The following is a 12,063-nucleotide window of genomic DNA, read 5'->3' as shown; positions in this document are numbered from 1 at the left end:
AATTGGTTGCCTCACAAGCAATAATTAACAACATAATTATGCAATAAACTACATTCCTGTAAACAAACTATACACACACACATACATATAAAAATATACACACAAACATACACATATGTATATGTATATCTATATACACACACACACACAATATATATATATATATATATATATATATATACATACATATACATATATATATATATATATATATACATATACATATACATATATATATATATATATATATATATACATATACATATATATATATATATATATATATACATATATATATATATATATATATATATATATACATATACATATATATATATATATATATACATACATATATATATATTTTTTTTTTATGTGGGACAAAAACAGAGATGGAGTTTAACATCTATGAATTTTCTGGCCGTGTCGTGGTCCATCAATGTTTTCACAACGTTGTCACTGATAAGTGAGCTACTACAGGACGCTAAGGCGGCTCAACTTAACTACAGCTTTTGTTTTTGTTCTCAAAGTCAGTGGCCATTTTCCATCTGAAACATGGACCATGTTTATAATGTGACAGTACTGGATACGCGTGATAATGATGATAATGACACTGAGTTTGGATTTTGAGACACAGAGAAGTGCCGAAAAATCAGGGCAGGAAGAGTGAAAATGAGCTCGTTCTTCACATGTTTTGACATCAGCAAAACGTGATTGTTTGCCACTTCCTACATTAATGCAGATCTAACAGAAAGTAGTGGCATCAGTCAAGAGACTGAACGGATGCATTGTAAAGTTAAGATGCGGACAGACACTGAGGAAGTTTGCCTCTGCAGCTCTGCTGTTTTTCTGTTGCATATTTGATCTTCCCCCAAACCTGAAGCCTCATTCAGAAGGTGGTAGTCGCAGTGATTCTAACTTAAACTGCCAACATTTATATTAGTTATACGGTAAATTGCTGTATAAAGTTGTTATATAAATAAATAGATAGATATGGAATTAACAGAAAGTGAAAGCCATTATGCCCGTGGATTTGTATATTTTTTTTTTAATGTATTTTCTTAGACATGAAGCGACAACACGTCATCAGTACAGAAGCTGTGTAAAAAGACATTTAAGACAAGAAAAACATTTTCCATCCCATGTTGAGTCTTTATGTGGGAAGTGTTTCACCAGCCCACTAGATGGCCACATAAACCACATAAACCACAGAACTTTATCCAGCTTCACACCACAGCAGACTCTGTCAAAAAGAAGGAACAAACTCTACTCGTGTTCACATTAAATCTTTTCAAGTTCTTCACTGTGCTCATAGACTGGAGCAAGAGTCCATTGAATGTATATACAAGGGGCAAAAGGCAGAGGCCATGTGGAAGTGGACTGTTGGGCTGTTCTGGACCTTGTTATATGGTATGTCAATTCCTTTTTGTTTTTTAAGTTTAGACAAATTGTGGTAGAATTTGATTTACAACACACAAACAAAAATGTGTTCCTGCATTCAAAATTGTCCTCATTTTCCTAAATTGTCCGCACTGTCCAAATTGTCCTCATTTTCATAAAGTATCTTTCAAAAAGATGCCCTCACTGTGCAAAGCTGTCTTTACCGTCAAATAACAACTTCTTTGTTCAAAAGATGTTCTCACCTTTCAAAAATGTCCTCATTTTCCAAAAGTGTTCTTTGAAAAGATGCCCTCACTGTCCAAAAGATGTCCCAAATTCTAAAAATGTCTTTACTGTCCAAACTTGTCCTCACTTTCCAGAAGATGTCCTGACTTAGCAATACAGTAGATTCTTCTTAAGACAGTCTTAGACTACGTCCACACTGAACCGGCTCCTGTACTTTTAAAAACGCATCTTTCCACATTTTTGTTTTCCAGAAATGTAGCTTTTTGAAAACAGACTCCAGAGTGAACATAACATAAACACGTGTTTTAGTGTGTGTGAGGAAAACACAGCTCGGGGCTGTGTAGCAGTAGCCAACTGTCTGTGATCACTTATTTTAACCACGACTGTTGTTAGCATGCCAACCTTAATTTGTCAGGGAACATAAAAATAGTGATTTCATTGACTGTTTGCCTCGTGATCAGGTCTTATTTATGAGCCGCTTTCAACAGAAATATATGAATGAGAACATCTTCATTGAGAGTTTGATTGCATCAAAATCTGAGAGTATTCAGACTTTTCCAGCCCACTCTTCACCAAAGCGCAATTTTGTTGTTTGTCCACCAAGTTAGGTTAGGTTAGGTTAAGTTAGTTAGTTTTTTCCGTTTGTTTAGATATTTCAGTGTGGATGAAGAACTTTACCAAGACAATTTACGTGAAATGCATTTTCACATTTAGCCGGCGTGTCACATGGATGTGCAGAAAGCCACTCAGCGAAAGATCAACCAAGATGACTTCTACCACCGTATTGATTGTTGTGTGACATTTTCCTTTCAGTGACTGAGCGCAGTGATACAGCTGATCACACAAACACAGATTCACCACCTGCTGTTTCGAGTAGGACTCAATGCTGGTTGTCCCACATGCCCCACTGACAACATGTTCATTATGTCGGCTGGCAGAAGGCCCAGGCCAGGGATCGAAACCCCTCAGTGCTGCGACTGAGTGAGGAAACACGCAAGCCAACAAAAAAAAAAATACATACAGGAGGATGACACACAGCGACTCTGACTCTGACGCTCCCAACACACGGGATCTGCACGGATAGAGGCACAGCCAGTGTTGGTGTGAAGTGGTGAACTGCGTTTGAACCGGCGACCTCTGTAACTCACCCATATTGATGGCGGGGCAGCGCACTCGCTCACAAACACAGCGCTTCAGCAAGCACAGCGTGGCCCCAGGGACTGTAGGCGTCAATGGGGGGGGGGGGCTGAGGTTGAGGGAGGGCTGGCTGGCTGGATGAATGGATGGAGCGGTTGACAGGCAAGTGAAAATATTGCGAGTCAAGTTTATAGGTCAAGGTGTTGTGACGGAATAACAAAGACACAGTGAAGAGACATGAACTTACCGTATGTTTATGCCCAGTAGGTACTGGAGGTTTAGTGAATGGTGTTGAAGAGATGGCAGAGCGGCTTGAGATCCATTGTTTTATTCTTCATCCTCAAAGAAGAAGACAACACTGAATGTAGTTCAGCAGCCCAGTCGCCTGGAAAAAATGTTGGCATTGCACGTTTCTTCAAACTGCAGATACGATGGAGCAAGTGACGTGGTATATAAAGCAACCGTTGTTGAAGGTTACAGGGTATAATAACACGTATAGCGAGCGAGAAAGTCCTCTAAGGGCGGAATGAAAAGGAGGTGGACGGATCAAACAAACAGGACTTTCACCCAAGAAGTACCAGAAGTAAACGTAATCTTTAGCTCTAACAGCCTCCACTCTTCTCAGTCTCTCCACCACATGATTTTAGCCTGCTGCAGGGATTAGTTCCCGTTTAAACACAAGAGCATCAGTGATGATGACAATCAGGTCTGGATCACAGTCCAGCTCATCCTGAAGGTGTTGGAGGGGTTTGAGGTCAGACCTCTTCTACACCAAACTGGGAAACCTATTTCTTTACAGAGCTACAAAAGGTCCAAACGCAAACTGTTGGCACAAAGCTCACTACTGTTTATTTTTTTATAAATCTGAAGGGTCACAAGATGATGGGAAGGGATAACAAAGACAAACTATATTCCTGTTTTACAAAAGTATATTTAATAGTTCTGACTCTCTTCTAATTTGTACTTTTTCTTATGAAATACTGGATACGTAAAGCTTCAGATGTTTAACAATGTTGTCAACACACAAAAACATCAATTAATAATGAACCTGTTTGAAAGTAATCTGTAAATGAAGCCATTCTGTTGAGCATATGTGTTTATCTGCGTGTTCGCAGTTGTAGGATGTGACTGTAGAGACAAAATCTTTTTCCCCAGTCATGTGTCCTCTCCAGGAACCCACCAACATCTGGGGTGACACAGAGGTGAGCCACCGTCTCCATAAATCATTAAATCTCATTCTCATGTATAATTGTCTCATTTGCATTAGCGTCGCACTGTAAAGCCAAAGGACATCCTTTAGAATCCGGTATGAAATATTCAGCTTCACGCGTCTCAATGCAGCGCAAACGTTCACATGTTCTAATCCAGAACACTTGATCCATCATTGATGTTAGAAGGTTACTACAGTCGGGGAGAAGGTGGAAGTGCCGGTTGTTACTGTCAGCGCTGCCTTCTACTTTAATATTTGATCAAGAACAGGCAGCCACTGACGTATCACAAGGGTCTTCAGCCGGGTATCCACCGACATGAAATGCCTCTCAGATGCCCGACACTCAAGAAGCAGTCCCACTGACACGAGCGGGTTACGATGTCACCCGCTTTTCAGACCCTAAAATGACAGGTTTCCAGGTAAGAAACTGGTATTAATAAAATATATTGTCAAATCTCCACTCGAAGGGGAGTCTGGACAGTGGTGGTGAAGGACTGAAGGTGATGAAGATTAGGACAGATGTGATTTCAGGGTTGCGGTCTAAAAAATGACGTTCTATGTCATCTCCTAACCACTTTTCCTTGATCAGGAAAAGTGGTTAGGTCAAGGAAAGATGTGAAGGACAATTTATGAGGACTATTTTTACGACTTACTAAGCAACTTTATATGTAACACACAGAAAATGAGTACAAAAACAAACTCAATTCTGTACAATTCAAGTAAGAATTCCTCTCCGACATATAACACCTGCTGAAATGGATGTTTACAATTTCTCACACTTAAAAGATGGTCCAGATGCTAAAGGAGTTAGGAAAGGAAGCATTGAAGCACCTTACCTCAGCATTTAGAGAATTCAACTGGCTCTCATCGTGTCTGCCACTAAGAGACTTCCGGGTCATTTCACTCACTGGGAAAACCGTTTATTTATGGAGCTGGCTTTGTGCACAGGAGTATCGTCATATTCACAGAGAAAAGGGCCACAAAGAAGCGTTACAATTTCCTTTAATTGGAGCAAAGGGTGCATTAAAAATAACTCCTGTAGACACCCATGTCCACATATTTTTAGCCATATTAGCTCTAGACTGAGCTTAATAAGGTTATTTTAAAGAGATACTCCAGTGCATAGGATGTTTCATTTTGTTCCAAGTATTCTTCAGCTACACGTGCCAAGCTTCCAAAACGTATTGAGCCAACATCTCTGGTAAGTCTTCTCTGTACTGCCATTAATGATTATTAATTATAGAAATTCGAGATAACAATATAACTATTTCTCTGGGCTCAGATCACTCGTTCTGCTCCTCAAATAAACCCCTCTCCAACTCAATCTTTGAGGCAAACAAATGGAGGCAGGTGCTTGAGAGTCTGCCAAATCAACCATATGGCCCCTGAGGTGGAAGTAACAAGAGAGAGTGCACAGAAGCTCTCGTTTTGCAAACATCCACCTCAGCGGACTCCATCCAAGCTGTGGGTTTTCTGGATAACAGCTGTGACAAAAGGTGTCGCCGCCCGGAGCAGCCCACTTGACCTCGGCTGCTTTGGGTGAGAACGTCTCCTTTGGAGAAAAAAATAAGTGTTTCAACACTCGTAGCTTTATTGTCAGTTACAATATGGAGTTAAGCATCACTCTGGTGAAGAGTGAGGCTGCACTGGTCTCCACTGTGTGACATGGAGAGAGAGACGAAGATACGTCTGTCTGCACACACATCAACTCGGTGATTGGTGGGCATATTGCTCAACTCCGGGACTTTTCATCATTAGCCTGCCCTGCATGGCAAACGTGTGGCCCCTTTTTTTCTTCTTCTCCCCCCCCCTTACAGGCGGCAGTATCACAGCTCTGATCTGTCACCCTTCGCTTGCCTTAATGTGTGAAAGCAAGACGTGTTGCGCCTATTAGCACTTCTTGGCAAGGCTGGCATGCTGATCCCTCGTCCCCGGGGAGCCCGGCAATATGGTGCCGCATGGTGACCGCCCGCCAGCCCCGGCTCCCGCTGTCACAACACATCACACATCGCCAGCAACCGCCGCCTCCTCCGCCACACCTCCATCACTGTTGGCTGGATGAGTGACGGGAGCGCCAAACAGCCGGGGCCAGGGGTCCACGGGGTGGGATGACAGCAAAAACTTTTAGAAAGAGAGAGGGGGGGCAGCTCATGTGGACCTTTTTTTTCAATTACTCATCCCATGTTTGGTTCAATGGGATCACCAATTGGCATGTGAATGACTTGAAGCCATTTTGCGTGCAATGAGAACGCCGTTCTTGCTTTTTGCGTGTCTTTTTTGTACTGCAATATAAATGCATCAAGCGTGAACATGCTAGGCTTTAAATAATTGATGTAGTATTAAATGTAAATAGGGACCAGGATCACAAAGTTTTGTTGTTGTTTTTACGTTAGCTAAGTGACATTAGCAAAAGTTTGTGACACATTTTCCAGTTATTTTGTTTCTGTTTTTTTTTTACTTCATTATGTAGTTATTTTAAACCCAACCATGATGTTTTTCCAAAACCTAACTAAGTGGTTTTGTTACTTCAACATAACTAAAATGACATGTGAATAGCCTAAAATGCGCAATAATAACATGAAAAAATGTGTCATTTTTAGGCCTTCCCATGAGATTGGGTTCGTCAATGGAGAGAGTTTTGCACCAAATTAATTTAGATTAAGGAATGCAATGATATTCTGGACAAACTGCAGTTTAAAGCTTTGGGACACATTACAATCCAGCACCATGTAGAGCTGCGTGTTCGATCTCAATACTTGTTTTGATATCGACCAAACTGCAGTAACGGGAATTGAAAAATGTTGAATATAAAGAGTTGGCATCTAATATCTTGTCAAACTAACAGATTCAGCTCTTTCCGCATTTTGCCAATTTAAACTATTTTAATCTAGGACGAGCTCTTATACTGCTTTGCATGTTTTTAGGCTCCAGTGTCTGGCATCATAACTGGAACTAATATGGTTAATATACACCCTCCATACAACAGTATGATTCATGCATACAACACAGAGAGTTAACTGCGTACGTTTTGGTCATAATTTCCATTCTGACTGAAAGCTTTCACTCCACATCAACACTACCCAGATTCCAGACCTCTGAAATCGCCGCCCACATCTGTGATTTGTGAAGTGATTCCAATAAATGAGGGCAGTTAAATTAAATGATATAATAATGAATCATTAGCAAAAAATCAAAAAGACAACGTCACTTACTGCTTTATTAGTATCCGACAGAAGCAGCCTCCTCACATGATCAAACCATTCATGACCACAACGCTGCAGCGGTGGTCGCATGCAACGAGATGAGAGGCTGGTTTGTGGGATGATGGAAAAAAAAAAATTATATTTGTACATTACAAAAAAAGGGCCAGAGTGAAAACATAGGAAACACCAGACAGGATATTAATGATAGTTTCCAAGCCGCCTATTACACAGAACACTGCAACAGACTTTGCTGATGACTGTGCTGCCAGGATCTGGATCTGATGATGAGTGGTCTCTGCCTCCAGTTAGTGGAGATAGTGTCGACTCTGTGAGTCATGAGGCTTCCACTGACTAACTTTGAGTATTGCAGATCACGAACAAACATATCAGCCATGCACACACGTGTGTACGTGTCTGTGTGTGCGTGTGTGTGTGTGTGTGGGGGGGGGGGGGCAATGTCTGTGTTTTTGTGGTCAGTAGATACTTCATTGTGAAAGGAAATGAGCCTATATTTAACTTTGAACTCAGGCAGCTTGCAGTTCTTCCGTTTAACGTTACATTTTACTTGAATACTTTTTTTTTAAATTACCTTAATTACTGCATGTCGACCTCAGGGTCTGAAGAGTGAAGCCAATGCTGAAGTGCCTTCAACTTGCATTCTTTCTGATAGCAAGCAAGGTGGCGACTGCTCTTGTTGCAAAAAGAAGTCAGGTTGTATAGAAGTCTTTCAGAAAATGACTCTACTTCTCTCTTGATTTATTACCTCAGTAATCATTGTAAACATGAGTTTATGGTCTCAATCTCTAGTTTCAAGTCTTCTTCAATACAGCATGATGTTCATTTAGTAAATGATGATCCATTTAGAGTCAAACAGACCATAAAGCAGGGTATGCTTTAGGGCGGGGCCACACGGTGATTGACAGTTCGCTGCCACGGCGTTGTCTGATCTGTGTTTTTGTCAATAACTTTAACCCTTTCACAGTGTGTTTTCAGTTCATGAAAGTTAATCGTAACATTTTGGTCAACCTAAGTCTTATTCAGCGTTCGGTTGTATTAAGCTCCACCCTCTCTCGTCACTTCTGGTTGCAAAAAAAAACCAAGATGGCACCGGCCAAAATGCCAAACTCAAGGCTTCACAACGTCAGCCCACACGCCCGTGGGTGACGCCACAGGGACCACGCCCTTCTTATATGCCGTCTATGGTCAACTTGTGTCCCATGTGTGAAAATGCATGCACCACATAAACATCACTTCTTCATTATAATGCAGATATCCTTTAGATACCACATGCACAGACGTCTTCCCAATGTTGTCAATGATAAAGGCACTTTTGCAGATTTTGCTTGTAGACAAGCAACAGTGTGATCCTCAGATTTTCATCATTGATTAACTCAAACAGGCTTAAATTTAGCTTCAAAGTCAAACAAATCTGTTGTTTGATTTGATGTTTAATACAATGTGATGTCTCAGACTAGTCTGAGGCCCAAACAAGAGGCGGGAGTTTTGAGACCTTTTGACCCAGCACACTAAAAGATTTCTGACGTTTGTGATGCCGTATTTAGATTAACATAAACTCTATTTAAACAATCTGTTGTCGCGGCAAAATCTGAGATCTGCTTCTGCTCTGGCTTTCAGACATTTTCACATGTCAGGGAGTCTCAGCCACAAAGCCACGATGTATACTGCGTACTTGAAGCTTTTCACACAGTTGTGTGATGAAAAAGTCAGCTTAACGGAGGTGCTTGCTACACAGCATGACAACGTCTGCACACTTTACCTGCCCGTCACAACCATACACATACACTGCATCTAAGCCCACCGTATATGTGCCGTTGTAAGGGTTTGTGCCACCGGTTAAAGCCGCTGTGACACCGTGGCTTTCAGCCATGAGTGCGACGCCTCTGAGGCGCCCGTTGTATCACCGCTGATCCTCTCTGCCACCCTCCGCCGGAGCCCAATGGGCATCTCCTCTGATGCATCGTAGCCCGAGCGCCGGCGACAGAATGGGTTCTGACCTGAAAATTAAATAAAAACTCCATATGCCAGAGGTGATGCCTGGACAGTAAAGGATATTTAATCCATGTGCTGAGGGCAGGGAGGCGAGGGGAGGAAATAGGGTGAGAGGAGGTGGGAGCGGGTGGGGAAGCAGGGGTTTCGTCTGCTGATCTGTCACAGCTCCACGCCTGGCTGGCCATGCTCACATTAACACTGACAAGACAAAGAGGTGACACATCGCGGCCTGCAGGGGCCCGGCTGTACGGACACGCTCATGCACATGCACATGCAGGCATTTTACTCACATTCACATGTGCACAAATGCATTTACTGTATATGACAGTGTGTGGTGGCAATAACAGGAAAAACTATGTACACTTAAAAAAAAAAAAAAAATTTAAATATTGAATTACAGTCTTTTACACGCAATCCATTTGTCTGTTGTGTGAATTCTTAAGCTTCCCTCTTTGTCCCATCATCTTCATTTCTTGTTGCCGTCACCATGATTCAGACGGTAAGCCTAGTGTAACTTTTGACACCCAGTATTCTGCAAACATTACCGCAACATAAAAACACCCATGTTAATAAGCACACAAACCATAGAAATAGAATAGGACAAGAACGAACTTTGATCTTTTTCCATGTCAATTTGACTTGTACATGAAGTACAGCGGACAACGTTATGGTTCACAAACGGTTTGGCCGACAGATGAGGGGTTGGCAGAGAGCGATGCCAGAGCAGATTGAACTTTTGGGACATCTCTGCTTTGGACAGCTTCAACAAGCGGAGGGCACGCGGCGGTCACTGGGGGCAAGGCTCCGGTCAATGGGGGATGGCACAACATCCTGAGGAGGGTGTTGGGAGGGGAGGGGAGGTGAGGATGGTGGGGCGGGGGGGGGGGCTGGGGCGCGTGAGGCGTTGTGGTGTCACCGTAATGTCAGCCAGTGTCAAGTGCAATCATCGTTAGCTGTAATTTTCTGAGCAATTAGAGTGCTTATATTGAGAACGCTCGCCAGCTGACAAACACGAGGGAGTAGCTGAAGGAGTTCCTCACAGCTACGCTGGACACACACACACACACACACACACACACACACACACAGTCTCAAAAGGCCACACACAGACTGAGATATTAGTTGAACTACAGCCACAAAATAACACATTCCTGCTCCCCTGTTTTTCCTCATTCTAGTTGACTGCTGTCTCACTTTTTTCAGCTAACATGAGTGTATTTACATTCATAGTATTACTTACAGAGCACTTCATGTATAATGCAAAGTTACACAAAATTGAATATCAATTAGAAAAACACTCTTATCTGTCTCCTTTAGACTATTTCCACTTTAGCCTCTTTTCAAGGTTGGTTAAAAGTAAAATACGAATAAATTTGAAAAATGAATGCATGTAAACAAAAAGGACAATGCAACGACTCCTGCAGAAAACATAACCGACTAGAATTAAATGCAACATTGCTGAAAGTGCACCTTGTCCAAAAATATTTTGGAGAAAAAAAAAGCTGGAGGTGTTTACGGTGCAGTGCCGCTGGTGTTTGTGACAGAGACATGATTTGGAGAGGCCACCTCGATCTGACACAGTTAAAAGAGGGGCATGTGGTCCCAGTCCGCTCACTCACAAACTGGGTGATGACTGACTGCCTGACCCCCCTGCGCCCCCCCATCACTTCAAAACACTCCACACACACACACACACACACACACACACACACACACACACACACAGTAGCATGCACCTACAGTACGTGTGAACAGACAGACGCACACACACAAATACAAACAGCATGTGCAGCATTTGCACGACTCATTCACACCTTGGACAGATATAAATACTCACACATGTGCACACAACTGCACCGCACGACAGTTCATACTCTCTGATCAGACATTAAATTGAGGAGTTGAGAAAACCGGCCTTTTGGGGAGGAAGGACCTTATTTTAAAGTCTTATTTTGATGCAACGATTTGTTATTTAGCAGTCATGTAGCACAACACGGAGGTGAAAGCAGTGATCATTTTATCCAAATGTGAAATAAAAATATGTTGTCCCCAAAATCAATTAATAACCATGATAAATAATGGTGAACTGATTATCATTTTGGCCATATTCATGCAGCCAAGTACCATGATTTACTCCCAGCGTTGTGGGCCATCTTGCCTCATTAGTTTTAATGGATCCCTTTATAAATCACACGCATCATGCTCTGAACGCTTGCATTTATTTACAACAGACTGGTGCACAGAGACCACAGCAGAGGAAAACGGACGAGCAATAAAGTGAAAATGAATGCAGAGACTTTGATGAGAGTCGGTTAATGGTGGTGGTGTGTGCTTGTATTTACATGATTTATGTGTGTGCTGTGGATTAAAACAGATTTCTTTCTCTCCGTCTTCTTCTAAGACTTTCAGAAAGCTTTAACGTCTCCCACCACGCGGGCGTCCTCCCTTGTCACCCGTTGTCTTACTGACACACGTCTACCCGGGACGAGTCGCTGCCCACATCCTGTCTGCTCGGGTTGGCCGGTCCCTCGTCACCAGCAGCCGCCCCAAACACCAGCATCTGATAGATAGTGAGGGGATTCAGGTTATGACGCGGGCCTGGAGCCCACCGGGCTGCAGAGAGTCACGTGTGACACCGTTGTGGTTTGGGTTTTTTTTACAACAGAGATGGGTAGCAGTTCAAGCAACAAGCAGCAGGTAGAGAGAGTAGGTCAAACGTCAAAGCGTGTGTGACTGTATGAGGCAGAGAGGGAGACTTCATACACTTTCATTTAGCAATTCTAGTTAGATTGAGCTCGGGCTGTGTGCAGAAATGTGTCTGCAGCACAGAGTATGGAAAACCTGTTGGCATTCAACGTTTGTATGACATTGTTTGTT

This window comes from Cebidichthys violaceus, unplaced genomic scaffold (genome assembly GCF_023349555.1).
Source record: "Cebidichthys violaceus isolate CVI_PGR_0920_01 unplaced genomic scaffold, fCebVio1.0.p SCAF_72, whole genome shotgun sequence".
Taxonomy (NCBI): Eukaryota; Metazoa; Chordata; class Actinopteri; order Perciformes; family Stichaeidae; genus Cebidichthys; species Cebidichthys violaceus.
Note: the sequence above shows the minus strand (reverse complement) of the source record.